Genomic DNA, 16442 nt, shown 5'->3' with positions numbered 1-16442 from the left:
TCTCCTCAGCCCTGTCACAGGAGCACAGACAGGCTTTAGTATCTTCCTGAGCATCACAGATTAATGCTGCAGGGTGAGTCTGACAAGTGGGGATTGTTCTCTGAAGAGGAATCAGAAACTCAGCACGTTAGGTCCCCGCGTACTGGCACGACCTCAGAATGGTTAATTTACTTCCTGATGCTCAGTGGTCTCATCAGGGTCCGTCCGCACGCATCTCCAAGTGCGTATGATTCCATGACACGAAGCATGTCTACTGAATCAGGCCTCAGGAGATATTACCCCTTGAGGTGGAGTCTGCATGCTACCAGCAGCGGAGCAGGGGTGGCAGGAATCGCACGAGGAACTCTGTCAAATGCCTCGCCCAATACCCAGAGCTGCTGGAAGCTGGTGACCCCGTCAGGATGGAAACGAGCTGAGTCTGATGTGGCTTGCTGTTCCTGAACCTATGCCGACACGCAGGGGTTGCCACTGCAGTTTCTCAGAGCTGCAGACCATCTCTAAATCTCTTCTACAAATTTGTCCATAATCGCTGTCAAGTTCATCGTTTGTAGCTTAAAAGCCCACCTGCGTCCCTTCGCGTAAGTCAGAATTTCATTCCTGGGGGCAGGTACTGTTTTGTTCTCTTTGGCTCACTGCCACGTCGCCAGCACCTGGGTTGCAGTATGTCAGCAAATATCCACTGACGGAGTGAATCTGCCGCCTCCTGCATCTGGGTGCTCCCTCCCTCTTCCTGTTCTGCAGGAATGGCTGCCAGGGTGCCAAGGCTTGTCTGAGCTGAGTCCCTTGGATGGACTGGTCCACGCGGGAGCCTGGGGACTTTCAGAGCAGTCCCATCTCTCTTGCTCTCTTCCCTCCTACCAGACAGGGGTTATCTCTTAGGGTTATACCATCAGCTTCTGAGAGTGAGCCTGTCCCTTCCTTCTCCTTCCTCCTCTGGACAGACCTTGAAATATCCTTTTGGGCATCTGTAGCATTTCCCCTAAGTTCAGAGCATTTGGGGCTGTAGCCTTTCGGAGCCCCTTCTAATTGGTCCAACGTCGCCTCATATTCATCTTTGGCTATGGACCCCTATTTCCATCTTCAGTGTGTGTATTCTTCAAATCTAACTGTGTGAGGGAGGTCCCACCAGCTTCCGAATCGCCCACAGTGTGACATCAGTGCAACAGTAGACAGTATGTGACATTCACCTCAGGACACTGCCAGCATCAATTCCCCTCCCTTCTTTTTTTTTTTTAAAATAGCAACCGATCTTTTACGTTTTTTAAATTTTTTATTTTCTTTTTTGAGGAAGATTAGCCCTGAGCTAACTGCTGCCAATCCTCCTCTTTTCGCTGAGGAAGACTGGCCCCGAGCTAACATCCGTGCCCATCTTCCTTTGCTTTATACGTGGGACGCCTACCACAGCATGGCTTGCCAAGCAGTGCCATGTTTGCACCCAGGATCCGAACCGGTGAACCCTGGGCTGCCAAAGCGGAATGTGCACGCTTAACCACTGAGCCACCAGGCCGGTCCCCTTTCCCACCCCCTCTTCCAATTGTGCTGTCTCTGCTCAGCCTCACAGCCTGCTGTCTCCCTCCTGGACCACTGCCTGGCTAGTCCCCCATCAGAAGTCTTATCCTGACGCACACATCTCTCACTCAGCTGCCTGAGGGAGCTTGCTGAGCACAGCTCTGAGCAGAGGTCTTCGCTGGCTCTTGATGGCAACGAAGGGCAAATTCTTCGGAGCATAAGACTTCAGGGTCCTGCCCCGCGGGCTGCACCCTCATCCTGGAGTGGTTGATCAGCGAGGGCCCGTAGTGCTTGAACCCTCTCACATGACAGAGGGGGAAACTGAAGCCAAGCTCCCTTCCCGGCCGTGTCCACAGTCTTGCCCTGTGCTCCAGGGATGACTTGCCTTTTCAGAGCTTGGCTTCCACCGGATTTCTCTGCTTAGGCTGGTCCCTGGGCTTCAAATGCTTCTCATCCACTTATCCAACTCCAACTCAGTCTTCAAGGCCACCTCAGAGGCCAGCTCTTCCATGAAACAGTCCTCATATTTCTACAGGCACACTTTATCTCCATTGATAGTTTGTTGATGTCTCCATGATGGCATTTTTATGACATTACGCCTTCCCCCTGGACTGTCAATCTCTTGAGGGCAGAGACCCAGTTTTACTCATGTGGTATCCCCCGCAGAATGCAGCACAACTTAAGCACCCCAGTAATATTTTGTCCTCATGAATATTTGGAAGAAGGTTTATTTCTATCAGGAGTACTTACCTCCCAGGCCTAACACAATCGGCTTCTAATCTGTTCTCATCTAGGGGCACATGGGGTCCCCTGGTTCTTTAAAGGCTTTAGTTCCTCAGGCTATAGGAACCTCATCACCATGAGGATGCTGGTCAGCATTTTTTTGGTGAATCAGGAGAAAGAGCTTTTGTTTTCCTAAGGAAGAATAGGAAAGCTAGTTAAGAGGGAGAAATAAAAAAACAGTACAGGTGTTTTTCTAGCCATGCAGAAATTTTCTTTGTAGAAGAATTTAAAACTCTAGGTGTGTCTCTGATTAAGTGGGATTTTAATTAGAGAAGATCAAGACCGTTTTGTAAGTCAAGGCGGATAGCGCATCAGAGCTGAAGGGACCTTGAAAAACCTCAGGCCCAGCCTCTGGGTCAGAAGGAGGAGTCTAAGCCAGTCGGTGGGACGGGCAGCTCTCTTCCTTTGAACTCCAGGGAGGGAAACGCTACACTTTCATAGTCCAATGCATTTTTCTTAAATCACTGTGGTGGTTAGGAACGTCTTCCTTGGACCTAAAAGTCCCTCCCATGACATTTCTGTGGTCACTTGGTTACTGAGGACTCACACACAAGGATGAGGACAATCCACTGTCCACTCCACGGTGAGCAGAGAACTTGAAGGTTTCTAGGGAAGAACATAGCTAGGTCGGCCATCAGAGTTGGACATTTCTGAGCAGTACAGCTAGGAAAATTATGGCTGAGTTAGGAGACACTGGGGAATTCCTGAGTCTCAGATTCAGGATGAGAAGGGCCCTGAAAGTTAAAAAATTGATGTATAGTGCTTTTCATCATTTTACAGATGATTAAACATGCTCTGAGAGGTTAGGCACTTGCCTAAGGTCACACAGCTATTGAATTGTGGAGCTAGGATTTGAATCCAGCTACAAACTTAGTTGTCATTCGGGTCTTTCAAAAAATTCAAAATTGTGTACACTGCAAACAGACACAGAGCCTCAAAGGGTGACTGCATGCAAACTACCTGGAGATCTTGCTGAAATGCAGCTTCTGACTCAGCAAGTCCGCGGTAGGACCAGAGACGATGCCTTTCTGACAAGCCTCTAGGTGATACTGATGCTGCTGGTTCGCTGATCACAATCTGAGCGGTAAGGACTCAAGAGACCTGTTAATCACCTCACTGCTCACTCCTCAGGCTGCCTGGTTCTCCTGGGAATGAAGATTCACCAAGTGGTCACATGATCACTTTGAGATGGGGGCTATGAATATACATTCACTCCCAATTCTTCTCAGCCCTGAAGGAGGAAGCCTCAGCTGGTTGCTCAAAGAGGATCAGTTGAAGCTTTGAGGCGGGGGAGCGGGACAGATCACAGCGTTTTACTCGGAGACAAGGGAAATAGGAGGACTTGGTTGCAATTTCTCTGGTCCCAAGACAGGCGCTTCTCCTGGAGACCAGCAGGGGGCGCACAAAGGGCGGAGACCGAGGGGAGGAGCCGCGGAACTGCGCCCCAGGGAGAGGCTGAGCTGGGGGCGGTGGAGGCCGGGAGCTGCTGGGAACTGAGCTGCGCGGATAAGTTCCTATTGCCTGCTTACGTGAGAGAGCACCCAGGTGCTCCTGGCAGGCCGGCCCTTCCTAAAGCAGAGGCAGAGGAGCTCACCACTGGATTTCAAAACAGAACTGTGCTGTCGTTTCTTCTGGAGCATGCACTTTAGAAGGAATTATCCACCCCCATCCCCAAGCACCCTTTGAAGCTCTGTATCTGTTTTGCAGTGCACACAATTTTGACTTTTTTTGAAAGATCCGAATGGCAACTAAGTCTGTAGCTGGATTCAAATCCTCGCTCCACAATTCAATAGCTGTGTGACCTTGAGCAAGTGCTTAACCACTCTGAGCATCAGTTTAATCATCTGTACAACAGCAACAATAACAGTTTCTACTTCCCCCAGGGAAGCATCATTGGTGGCTTCTGAGGACACCCCAGTGCCTGAACCAGCAAATCCAGTTATTAATGCATAATCCTTTCATATTTCTTGCTTACTTAAGCAGATGGACATCATTTATCCAACCATGCCTCACTGGAAATGGATTCCTTTTAGAAACCACTGAAGGGGAACAGAAGGAAACAATTTCTCAATACACTGGGGTGGTTTGGTCTTTCTCTTTTCTGCACTCGTCAGAGATTATGTAAAAACTTCCTGTTTTCTTTAACATCTTCATGGGTCGGTCCCCCAAACCATGAAACAACAAAACCAGCAGCATCCAGAGGCATTGATGCTCTGAAGACAGTATGTGGAAAACCCAAATGGTTTAGGTGCAGAATGGCTGCTCTTCATCCCCGCATGATGAACTACTGAGCACGCAGTTTTAAAGCATCTGATTGAAAGAAAAAATTCCATCCGAGCGATTATTAAAAACTAACAACTAGCATGACACATTTAAAATCTTTGGGAAAAGATAGCGCGCCAAGGAACTGAACATGTCTACCTGTCTTCCCGTTCAGGCAGCACCAATATTCTCAACTAGAAAATTAACATCAGAGGCTCTGACAGGGTCCCTGAAGGCAACTCAGCTAAACCTGGCATGTTGATGGGCAACTCCAAGGTCAGGAGCCAGAGCAGGAGAGCACTGAGAAGTCTGATATTGCATCCCCTGAAAATCACGACACAGACAATCTGCTAAGAGCAGCAATAATCGTTTGCATTGTGATGTGAATTGGAAGCAGTTGGGGGAGGCACGGGAAAAGAAACCTTATTAAACTATGATCCGTTAGACACAGAGAATGGAAATGTGAAGAGATATGATGAAACACTTGAGAACTGTCCTGAGAGGATGTGGAGTCTGTGCTGGGTTAGCAAAAGCATGGAGAACACGCCTCCACCCCCACCTCCGGACCCCGGGGAAGGTGAGGGAAGGGGGACGGAGAGAGTCAGGCCAGAAGGAGGGGGTCCTGTGTCTCCAGGCCTGCCAGGGGCAGAGGAGGAAAGATGATTTTGTTGGCGGTGCCCCAGGGGCTGTGAGCCGGGCTAGGCGGGGCTGGGAACCAGACCTCTGCTGGAAACACATGTTGCTGCTATGTGTCCAGCATCTTGGGCCCCCAGGGAGGTTCATGGAGTGTGGAAGCTGCCCTGGGCAGGGCTGCCCAGGGTGGCTGTGCTCCAGTCTGAGTGGGGATGGAGTCATCAAGACATTTGGCTCCAACCTGCTGTTGGTGGTAACTTCCAAGATGCATGAGATCACGGCAAAAACACTGGGCTGGGTGAGGGGGAACCTGGGTTCCCATTGTCCTCCGATCACCCCTTGGGCATCCTTGTTGAGTTTAACTTCCCTTGTGCTGTTTCTGCACGCGTACCATGGCGAGGGTGAACTGGGAGCATTTTCATATGCTGTAAACTCTAAAATGATCTAATGAAACTTGCTGAGCTCATGACAGCAATCACAGACCAGGGCACGATCTTCCCTGGAGTGGAACGTTCACTCTCCCTTTTGGCCAATTAATGAGTCTTGGTGGAAAACAATGTTATGAATGTACCGATAAAATGAATAAATAAAATGGACACACATACATCCTGGCCTTAAATAGCAACTTTTTCCTCCCTAAGAATTTACTCTCAGAGGGGATTGCTTCTGTGGCTGGATAATATTTTGAGATTACAAAACTTTTTTCACTCCTTGTATTTCCGCCTCTCCCTGCCCACCTCCAGCCCTCAGGCAGTCTCCCAACATCACTGCCCCAGGCCAGGTATGTGGCAGGAGTGTACCCAGAAATAGCTTGCAAGTTCTTCTGGCTTTGATTTCTCAAAAAGGCCCTTAGGTTGAAGACACAGAGGCTTTTCTGGGAGGAAAAGAGAGGGGGGGGGTTGGCGGGGAGAAGCAGAGAGGCTAGAATAAACAGGAAGGGTTTTAAAATAGGTCTGTGGGTCCCAGAAGGACAGGACGGTAGCAAGACTCCAGAGAGCTGGCTGTGTGGTCAAGAAGCAGCAGAGACTGGCCAGGGAGTGGGGACATGCTCAGTGGTAACCTGTGTGGACCAGCCTGGTGAGCGGGATCTCTGGGATCCCTGCCCCCAGGTCTGGGCAACGCATAAGATCCGGAAATTGTGACACAACCCTGGGGTAGTTTCTGTTGTCACCAGTCTGGTGAGATGAAGCCTTCAAACAAATATTAAGTTGATATCCAGGAAATGAAAGGAGAGGCAGTATTTCTTGCACGCCTGAGCGTGTTAGAGATTCATACTCGCTATCCTTTCGTTTTGCATGTTGGGAAAGAAAATAAAGTTAGCCTTGGAATTATCTAGAACCAGAGGAGTCTCTGACCAAGACAAGGGGGAATCTCAGATCAGAGAAATTCAAGGCTGAAAGCGGATTTAGATCTTGCCTTTATTATGGGTGACTGAAGTTCAAATGCCGGCTCAGTTTCCCAGTCAACAAAATGGAGTAGTGATGAAGATTAAATGAGATCGGACATGTAGCTCATATTTTTGGGTCCCTTGTGATGCCTTGCACGTGGTCGATTTGTTGACTATTAAATTATTTATTGACTATTAAAGCTAGTCTAATGCACGACGAAGCTGGGTCCAGAGAGATAACTGGTTTGGTGCCCGTGGACAAGTCATGCCGTCAGCAGAGCCAGGACTATGAATCTTGTAACAGGGTCAGGAACGTCTCCTTCAATCTATGGGCAAGTATGAATGTGCTTCTCTTGAATTACTGGAGTCGTTTAAGCGCCTGGACCCTGAAGCCCCACGTGTCCAGTTTGAATCCTGGCTCACCACTCATCACTGTGATATCAGGTGAGCTCCCTGGGCCTCATTTTTGTCACTGAAAAATGAGAATAATAACAATACCCCCCTCATAGGTACTCAGAACAGTGTCTGGCTCAGAGTAAATGCTGTTTAGGTGTTTGCTATTATTACTGGTGTTATTAATTGGGGCACAGTAAGGGAGAAAATGTCTGGCCAGCATCCTTAGGAAGGAAAGGTGACTTTGGGGCATCTGAGACAAGTTTACCACGGGCCAGGGAGGCGAGAACCAATTACTTCCGCGTTGCAACATCCCATTGTGGGATGTAGCCATGGCATGACTTTGGAGATGAGCCAAATGAAAGTTCTCTGGGACATTTGTGGGGGAGGGGAAGGAAGGGAGGGAGGTTTAAAAGAAATATAATCAACGTGAAGAGGGGCCTTTATCCATATTCTTCAGCGTAAATGGGCCCCTTGCCTCCTACTTTCAACCCTGGTCAGATTTTTCTTATCATAAAACAAACAGAGAAAATTACTTGACACAACCACTCCTCTGGTCATGCTGAGCAAGAATCTATCCTTTCTTTAACAGCCAAATTCCTCAGACAGGAAGTCTGAAGACTCCACCCAATGTTCCCATTGCCCATGAACTTGGCTCTCTCTGACTCCCTGAGATCTGGCTTTCCTACGGGGGCTCCCTTCTTGAATTCGCCTCCTTCTCATCCATCCCTGTGGGAATTTCCCACTCTCTTCGTTAGCACACACAGCTGTGGTCGCCTATTTCATCCTGAAACATCTCCGTCCTGGGCTTCCCTGATTTGCTTTCGGACATTCTGTTTTCTACTAGTTCCAGTTCCTTCCTTCTCCCATGCCCCTGGCTTGTAGGTTCTCCCCAAGACCTTGTTCGTGGCTGACACTTCTTCTCTCAGGGGTCACATCTGCTTTCGCAAGTTGGACCTGCCCCACTATACTCCAAGATCTCTCTCTCTCTCTCTCTCTAGCCCTAACATCACCTGTACTCGAAGCACGTATTTCAGCAGATACCCCCACCTTGAATGTCCTAATATAACTTCAGATGCAATATGCCCCATGGTGACTTCATAATATTTGGAATTTTGAAAATCCTCCAGAAAACAGAAACACGGCACTCAGAAGCATGTAAGTGGACCTCTCCCTGGCCCAGGGACCCAACTCTCGTGTGGCACCACCTCCACCTGCCTCGCAGGTCATAAGCCAACCTTCTCCTTTACTTTCTTTGTATAACTAATCACCAAATCCCATTTATTTCCCTTTCCATATGTCTCTAGAGTTGTCCTTCCTCTTACATTTTCATCACCCTGGTCCCGCCTTCCATCCAATACATGTTTATTGGGCACCATCTCCCAGGAACAATGTTAGCCAAGGATGGGGAATGATGTTCATCAAGGATGAGCCCAACCACTGCCTTCAGGGAGCTAACAGCCATGAGCAGGGAGGCAGCCACCACAGGGCTTGATGCTGTCAGATGATGTGCCCGCGATGCAGTGGAGCACAGAGGAGGATGCGAAAAGCCAGCCCCAGGGAACCTCTGCTCCCAGAGGACAAAGACACTGAGTCCTAAGGACCAGGAGGAGTAAGCTAGGGATGGCAGTGGGCAGTCCTGGCAGAGGCTGCTGAACATCAGGGTCAAGGGAGAGGCAGGAGCCCAGGTCTGGGAGTCCCCTTCAGTCAGAGTGGCTCACAAGGTTGAAGAGTGAGTTCAAGGTGGGAGCTGAGGCTGGAGAGGATACTTGGGGCCCAAGAAAGACCTTGTATTCCATTCTGAGGGCAGTGGGGCTGCAGAGGATTTGGGTATTGCTGCTGCATTAAACTCAAATGTCTCCAGGATTTGGCTCCACCAAATTTATCCAATCTTAAATTCCCAATAATAACACAACCCACACCTTCTGCTCCAAGTAGGTGAAGTTCTTCACTGTGCCCTACATATGGCTGGATTTCAATCAAGAAACATATACCAAACGCCTGCTATGTGTTAGACACCAACGTTGGCTCAGTGGATCACAAGATGAGTGAGACACAGCCCTGCCTCCGTGAGTGGGGCAAAGACCCCTCAACTTAAATGGGCAATACAAGGTGACAAGAGCTTCAACTGGCAGGGAGTAATGGGGGACAAAGAGGAATTCCCCTACTCTGCCTGAAGACTGCGGGAGGGGCCAGCCAGGGAAGTTTTCATTGGAGAAGGTGCCATCTGAGATGCTTTTTAAAAATGCAGAGGATGCCCTGACAGCATCCTGGGCACAGGTGAGAAAGTGTAAGGAGAGAGGCATACAAAAAAGGCCTGGTCAGAACCTTCTGGAAGGTCAGTGTGGCAGGGGACACAAGGAGAGTGGCAGTGGCCAGAGTGGAAAGGGATGCTGGGAATTTGGACCGCGTCTGGTGGGCAGCGCGTGCCTTTGCTTATTCTGAGCTCCATATTATCCTTGGGCTTCCTTCCCTCTGCCTGGCCTGGTCCCTGACTGTTGTTTCTAAATGCAGCTGAAGACTGAGTAGCTCCCCGAAGCCCTCTCTGCCTTTTCCAGCCCACACTGGCTGTCTTCTTTGAACTAGCAGATGGTAGCACACCATTTCACACTTAATTGCTCTCTAATTATTTCACAGGTGCTGGGTTTGTCTCCTCCCCTAAATCTGGAAGGTTCTGAAGGGCAGGAACAATACCTCAAACGTGAGCTGGTCCCATAGAGCTGAGCACACCAGAGGTGGTGGCCCACACGTTGGTGGCTGTAAAACCGGCGCCAGGAATCGCGGACGCTTGAGATCTGACTGAAGATTGAGATCTGCCTTCTGCTTCTTTTCCACAACACTAAGAGTGACACAAACACATCTGGATTCCATAACCCTATGTTCCCGTGATTTCCTGTCTGAGTCTGTGAACACGCAGAGACACACGAACAGGCCTATTTTGATGTCAACACTCAGCGAAGCCAAACTTCCCGGTGCAAGGAAATCAACAAAGAAGGCGCTGAGATGCTGGGCACAACTTCCTCAAAAGTTTTCCCTCCTTGGAAACAAAACCAAAAGCCTGGCAGGGTCAGCTCTGCATTCAGACAACAGAATCTAAAAGCTTCTTGCTTTGCTCAGAGCTATAACACCCAAGGGGATGATCCCGTGCCATCACTCAGGGTAGACGGATCAGTCAGGCTCATATGCATGGGTGCGGCCATAGTGATTATTAAAATATGCTTGGTAATAAGCTTTGGCCTGGGTCCCTCCTCTGGGGTCCCCCAGCACCTCCCCACAATCCCAGAACAAAGGGATTAGCATCAGCACCGTGGACCTTCTCCGAGGGCTCTGCCCCAGGGCTTCCCTTCTGACTGCCCCTGCCTGGCACACGGGAGGCTCCTGGCCACTGTCTTCTGCCCACAAGAACAAGGGTGAAGCCAGTCAGGGAGCCCAGGAGATCTTGGGCAGATTTGTGAAACGCAGGGAAAAATGATCGAAGGGCACATGTCTGGCAGGGGCCGGGCTGCTCCCCAGGGCAGCTGCACAGCATCAGCAGGTAATCCCGGATGCCAGTCTCCAGGCACTGAGCAAGAGGACAGCACCACGGAGGTACCTGACGTCCAAACGGGGCATCCCCAGAACTGGGACATTGCTTAGCAACAGGATCTATCTGAAGGGCACTGGAGTGAAGCCACGTGTTTGTAGGTCCCGTGCTGGATAGGTGTGTTCCAAACACAAGGGGACTCCACGTAGCGAACCCACTGCAAGGACAAAGTTCCCGCCACGGATTGCTACCCAACATGGCCTCAGCAGCCTTCCTGGGGAGCAGCCCTCACCCCCAAGACAATCAGCCAAAGCCAGCCTCACCCCTTCTCACCGCGGTTTTCCAGGAGCTTTGCAAATGTGCTCTTATCTTCACAGGCAGATTTTCTTTTAAACACAAAGGCCAACAATATTTACCGCGCAGCCTCTGCCAGGCGCTCCACCTGGCGCTATGGGGCTCCGGGTTCAAGGCCTTTCCGTGAGAAGCTCAGTAATTTCTGGGATTTCCATGGCCCCGCTAGAGGTGGCCGTCTCCTGTTTCCTAGGAAGACAGTGAAGCCACCTGCCCCTTTCCAAGGTGGGGTCGAAAGTGAAAATGAGCAAGTCTGACAACATCCCCGTTCCAAGGTGCGGATGCAAGGGTCTTCCTCACAGCCGAGGTTGCCTCGTGTCCCGCCTGCTGGGCACAAGGTATCCACATGCCCTGCTCCCCCCACCCCTGGGGCCCCCGAGGGGCGGAGAGCGCGGTCCGGGATGGGACGCCGGGCGCAGGGAGGGGAGCTGGAAGCAGCCCCGGAAGCCCCAGGAGGGGAAGAGGCGCCCGACGGCCGCAGGCAGCCCGGTCCCCGCGCCGCCGGCGACTCCGGGCCCAGCCCCGTCCCCTGCGGGGGGGCGCCGGCCCTCGCCGGCCCGGGTCCTCTGGGGGGCGCTCACCTCCGGGGAGCTCTCCCCGCGCCGCGCGCCTCCGCTCGCTCCTCCCGGCCGCACGCGCGGCGCCCCGGGAGCCGGGCTCCGGAAGACCCCGCCGGCCCCGCCCCCTCGGGCAGGCCCCGCCCCTCCGGCAGGTAACCTCTTCGCGCTCCTGGGTGAGTGGGGCGACCTCGCGCTCCAACCCTGGGGCTCCTGGGGCCCGCGGTGGTCCTTCTGCTCCCCTCCCGCGCCCCGACCCCCACCCTCCATCCCCCATCCTCTGCTGGAGTTTGCAGGAAAAGGGACGTGTGAAAAGAAACCGGTTCCCCAGGGGCCCCCACAACCAAAGGGTTAAAGAGAGGTGACTATCAGAAAGAGGGGGAGTGGCTCTCCGGGGTGAAACCCAGTTCAAGGACAGATATGGGGCTGTCTTGAGTAAGACTCGGGGTGGAGGGAGCGTTGGGTGCGGGCACAGACTGTGCAGGTGGATGAACGCGCATCCCCACTAACCTGCCGCTGGGAGCCCGGGGTGATCACAGGGCAGCTGACACTCTCGCTCACTGGCTGGTGGAGCATGGCGATATGATGGGGCTAGGTGGGAAGATGCTGTACAACAAAGCCGGGCGCTTAGTTCCTGCGGAGGATCTCCTTGTAGAGACTTCTCGGCTCTCCTCCTTGGCCAGCAGCTTGAAGTGTGAGCGACAAATTGCCTCAGTCTCGAGCGACTGCATGAGGAGGGATGAGGTCGCCTTCCTGCTCAAACCCAAACCCATTGTGGGGGCTGTGGAGATGGAGGGGTACTCAACCCAGCGCTGTGCGGAGTGAGAGGCCAGGGAGAGCTGGGCGCCACAGCAGTCAGAGCCTGACCTTAAATGATGCCCTGCTGGGGCAGGACCAGGGTTCCCTTTCTGTCACGGAAGCGAGAGCATGTGGGGAGAGCTCCATACGTGGCTCCCTTTGCCCTGCTCTGCCCTGCTTCACAGGCGGACACCGCAGGACCAGCGTGGGCCTTGCCAGTCATAGGAGCAGGAGCGCTGGGCATGGGTAGGAGAGGGAGGAACGTTCCAGGCAGTGTTGCAGCCTCCCAGGGACTCCCAGAGCCCTCTCCCCAGGGCCACTCCTGGCTTTGGATGCTGGTTCCAGTGACCTGGCTCCAGGGCCTCGTGTCAGACCTGGAAGGACCCTTAGGTCCTGTCTACCTGGCCCTATCTATGGACAGATGAGGTCATTGGGGGAGATGACAGCCTCTACCTGAACGGTCAGGACAGCTTAGGATCTTCCCACATGTGGTCCTTGAGTGAGCTTCCATGATCTGTCTCCAGTGTAGCAGTGGAGGGGCTGGTGCTCCGTGTTTGCTGTTTAGGGCCAAGGGGCTGTCACTTGCTTTTTGTCTATTAGCATCCAGAGTAGCCACACCCCTCAGGATGCTACAGGTGCTCACAGGCAGAGCCCTCTTGGAGATTTGTCTCACTCCCCTGTTCAAACCTTCAGTGACTTCTCTATGCACTGAGAATAAAATCCAGACTCCAGACCAGGGCCCTGACAGCTTCTCCAGGCTTGTCTCCCAGCCCTCACTTCTCAGGCTCCAGCCCCACAGCTGCCCTTTGCTTGCTTAGGGACTTCACGCGTGCTGCCCCTTCTGCCTGGAATGCCCCTTCCCTATGACTTTGCATGGCTCACTCATATCTATCCTTTAATCTCCCCTCAAATGTCACTTCTGCAAAGAGAACTTCCCTAACCCTTCTATCTGAGTCAGGCCACTCCTGTTAATTTGTCTCCTGTTCTTTTTCCTTACAACTCTCACCTCAATTCGTAATTTTATATTGATGTGTTTATTGGCTCAGGGTCAGTCTCCCCTTAATAGTTAATAGATTGTAGGCCTCATGAGTGGAGGAACCGCGTCTGATCTGTCCCACTTCATATCCAGCACCTGACAGGTGTCTCCCAATAAATATTTGTTGGTGAAGGAATGAGTAAGCGAATGAATGATATTAGCAGTCTTCATTTTAAAGGACAAAATTACAACTCCATAAACTTGTAAACACACGCATTAGTGACTATTTCCATTTTTTTAAAAAAAGGTTAACAACCAAAACAAGATTCAGGGAAATACAAACACCAAGGTTTATTAGTGCTTCTTAAAACTAACCCTGCGTGCAGGGGCTGGCCCCGTGGCTGAGTGGTTAAGTTCGCGCGCTCCGCTGCAGGCGGCCCAGTGTTTCGTTAGTTCGAATCCTGGGCGCGGACATGGCACTGCTCATCAGACCACGCTGAGGCAGCGTCCCACATGCCACAACTAGAAGGACCAACAACGAAAAATACACAACTATGTACCGGGGGGCTTTGGGGAGAAAAAGGAAAAAATAAAATCTTTAAAAAAAAAAAAAAAAAAAAAAAAACTAACCCTGCGCTCAACAACCGTATATTACGCTTCTGCTGTAGACACTGTGCTTCTTGCCGGGAATACAAGTATGGATAAAATTTGGCTTTCACTGTCAAGGAGCTCACAGCCCAGTGGGGAGGGTGGAAGTGTAAACAAATGGTTCTAATAGAATTTGTCAAGTGCTACAATTACATACCTACCTACCCTGCCTGGAAGCCCCGGCATCCAGGATTTGATGACGTCGTTGCTGCAAGTAGAAAGACAATGACAATTTTGTCAGCTGGACAGGGGAGAGGGAGGGCATTCTGGGCCCGAGGAACAGCCTGCAGAGGAACTGGGTCGGGGGAGGAGGAAGGTGGCTCATTTGGGGAACTGCCACTGGTTTGGTGTAAATGGAGTGCGGGTTGTGTGAGGGGGTCGGGTGGATCACAAAAGTCCATGCATGTATGCTGTGCTTAGGAGTTTGGATTTTGCTCTGGCTGCATGTGGGGATCGGGGATCCATTGGATGGTGTTCAGCAGTGGAGTGACATCACTCCTTCGTATTTGTGTATTGGAAGTATAACCCTAATAGCAGTGTATAGAATGAATGTAAGGGGGGTAAGAGATGGGTGGTCCGTAGAAAATAAGCCCCGTGGGGAGGTTACCTCTGTTGTCCCAGCAAAGATAACAAGAGTGTAAGTTAAAGCAATGGCATTCATTCATTTCAGTCAATAAATATTCTTTGATGCTTTTATGAGCCAAGCACCATGCTGTTGACAGAATATAACGTTAACGGCCAAGGTTTATTGAGTGCTCACTGTTTGCCCTGCTCTGTTCTAAGCACTAACATGCATTAACTGGTTTAATCCTCACCACAACTCTGTGAATCAGGTAGCATTATTACTCTCATTTTACAAAGGGGAAACTGAAGGAGAAGAGGTTATGTAACTTACAGGTGCTTGCACAGCTAGTGAATGACAGAGCCAGGATTTGAACTCAGGAAGTTGGGCTCCAGAATCCATGCTCTTAACCATTATCCTATACTGATATCATGGTAATAAAGAAGCAGGACGAGGCTCCTGGTCTCATAGAACTTACATTCTGGCCCTGGAGACGTCGAGGAGAAGACAGACTGGGGCAAGGTTTGGGTTGTAGACTCAGAAAAACGTGGTCCCTGCAAACAAAAGATGTCAGGGTAATTTCACAGGATATTGGCTTTGTGACTGGTGGATGGTTGTGTCAGTTGCAGAGTTAGGAAATGCAGGTTTGGGTGGTAGTGTGGTGGAAGGTGCACTTGGGGGGATAGGTTGAGTTCAGGTGGGGGTAAATTGGTGTTGGGCTGTCTGTGGGCTATGGAGGTGGAACCATCCAGCGGGAAGTTGAAGTCATACGTCCGGAGCATGGGAGAAACTTTTAAAAGGAGACAGAGTTGGGAGGCATCAATACAGAGGTGACAGTCGAAGACACAGATGAAAAACAGTGCCTAGAAGATAGGCAAGATCAAGGCCCAAGAAAGAGAATAAAAGTTCATAAAAGATTGATAGATTTAACTACATTAAAATGAGACCTCTTTCATCAAAAAATATCATTAAAAGATGAAAAGAAACAAAACTGTAGAAGATGTTTGCAACACATATAACTACCAAGGACAACTATCCGGATTATATAAAGAAGTCCTACAAATCAGTCAGAAAAGACGATAGAATGGATAAATAAAGCACAGATCAGTAATGGTCATACAATGGAGCATTAGACTTCATATTAGAAAGGAACAAACTGTAACTATATCCAACAACATGGATAAAAAATAAAAACGTATGTTGAGAAAACAATCAGAGACCCAAGAGAATAGATAAATGTTATTCAATTTATGTAAAATTCAAAAATGGGTAAAGCCAAAATAGTCATGTATCACATAACGTTTCAGTCAATGACCGACCACATATACAATGGTGGTCCCATAAGATTAGTACCATATAGCTTAGGTGTGTGGTAGGCTATACCATCTGGGTTTGTGTGAAAACACTCTATGATGTTCACACAATGATGAAATCGCCTAACGATGCATTTCTCAGAATGTATCCCTGTCGTTAAGCAACTCATGACTGTATTGTTTAGACATATATAAACAGGTGATAAACTATTTTAAAAGATGAAGAAAATGAGCATTGTAGAAGTCAGAATGGCCAAAGGGAGGAAGCACCATTGGGAAGAAGTCCCAGTGGTCTTCTAGGGTTGGGCAATGTTCTGTTTCTTGACCTGGGTGCTGGTCCAATAAAGGTTTGCTTTATGATTGTTGATTATAATGTGCAGCTATGTTTAATGCACTTTTATGCATGTATATTATATTTCACATTTAAAAAGTATAAAAGAGAGAAAAGAAGAAACAAAGAAAGTGGAAAGAAAGATAGGAAGAAAATCAAGAAAGAGAGGGGCTAAGAAGTTTGTTGTATGAATTTCAAGAACGTAGGAGTGGCCAACTGTTCTAGAAATCAAATATCAGAAAGTGTTCCCATTGCATGTGACAAATTGCAGATGTGTAGGCAGAATTCTGAGATGGCACCCAATCCAGATTCCCACGCCCTGGTATACTGCTCCTCTTTATTATTCCCATCGGGAGCCTTGCTTTAGGAACAGTAGGGAGCTGACTTTCTCTGTGGTGGCTTTGGGCCTCTGGAAT

The 16442-nt window shown here is 50.0% G+C and overlaps 1 protein-coding gene across 6 annotated transcripts in view; it reads right to left on the bottom strand.

Moving 5' to 3' along the window:
- TLR5 (toll like receptor 5) overlaps positions 1-11529 on the bottom strand; it is a 46432-nt gene extending 34903 nt beyond the window's left edge. For 2 of the 6 annotated variants that reach the window (XR_006891188.1, XR_006891187.1), the window contains exons 1-2: positions 10824-11529; positions 2260-2424 (exon numbers count right to left, since the gene is read on the bottom strand). The gene's annotated coding sequence lies outside the window, so the exon portion shown is untranslated. Of the gene's footprint in view, positions 1-2259; positions 2425-9661; positions 9716-10823 lie in introns of those variants that run through there. The other 4 variants (XM_046679585.1, XM_046679586.1, XM_046679587.1 and 1 more) reach the window with 4 other exon arrangements.
- Positions 11530-16442: the final 4913 nt, after the last annotated feature.

The sequence above is a fragment of the Equus quagga genome, chromosome 12 (genome assembly GCF_021613505.1).
Source record: "Equus quagga isolate Etosha38 chromosome 12, UCLA_HA_Equagga_1.0, whole genome shotgun sequence".
NCBI lineage: Eukaryota > Metazoa > Chordata > Mammalia > Perissodactyla > Equidae > Equus > Equus quagga.
This window is presented reverse-complemented; position numbering and strand designations above follow the sequence as displayed.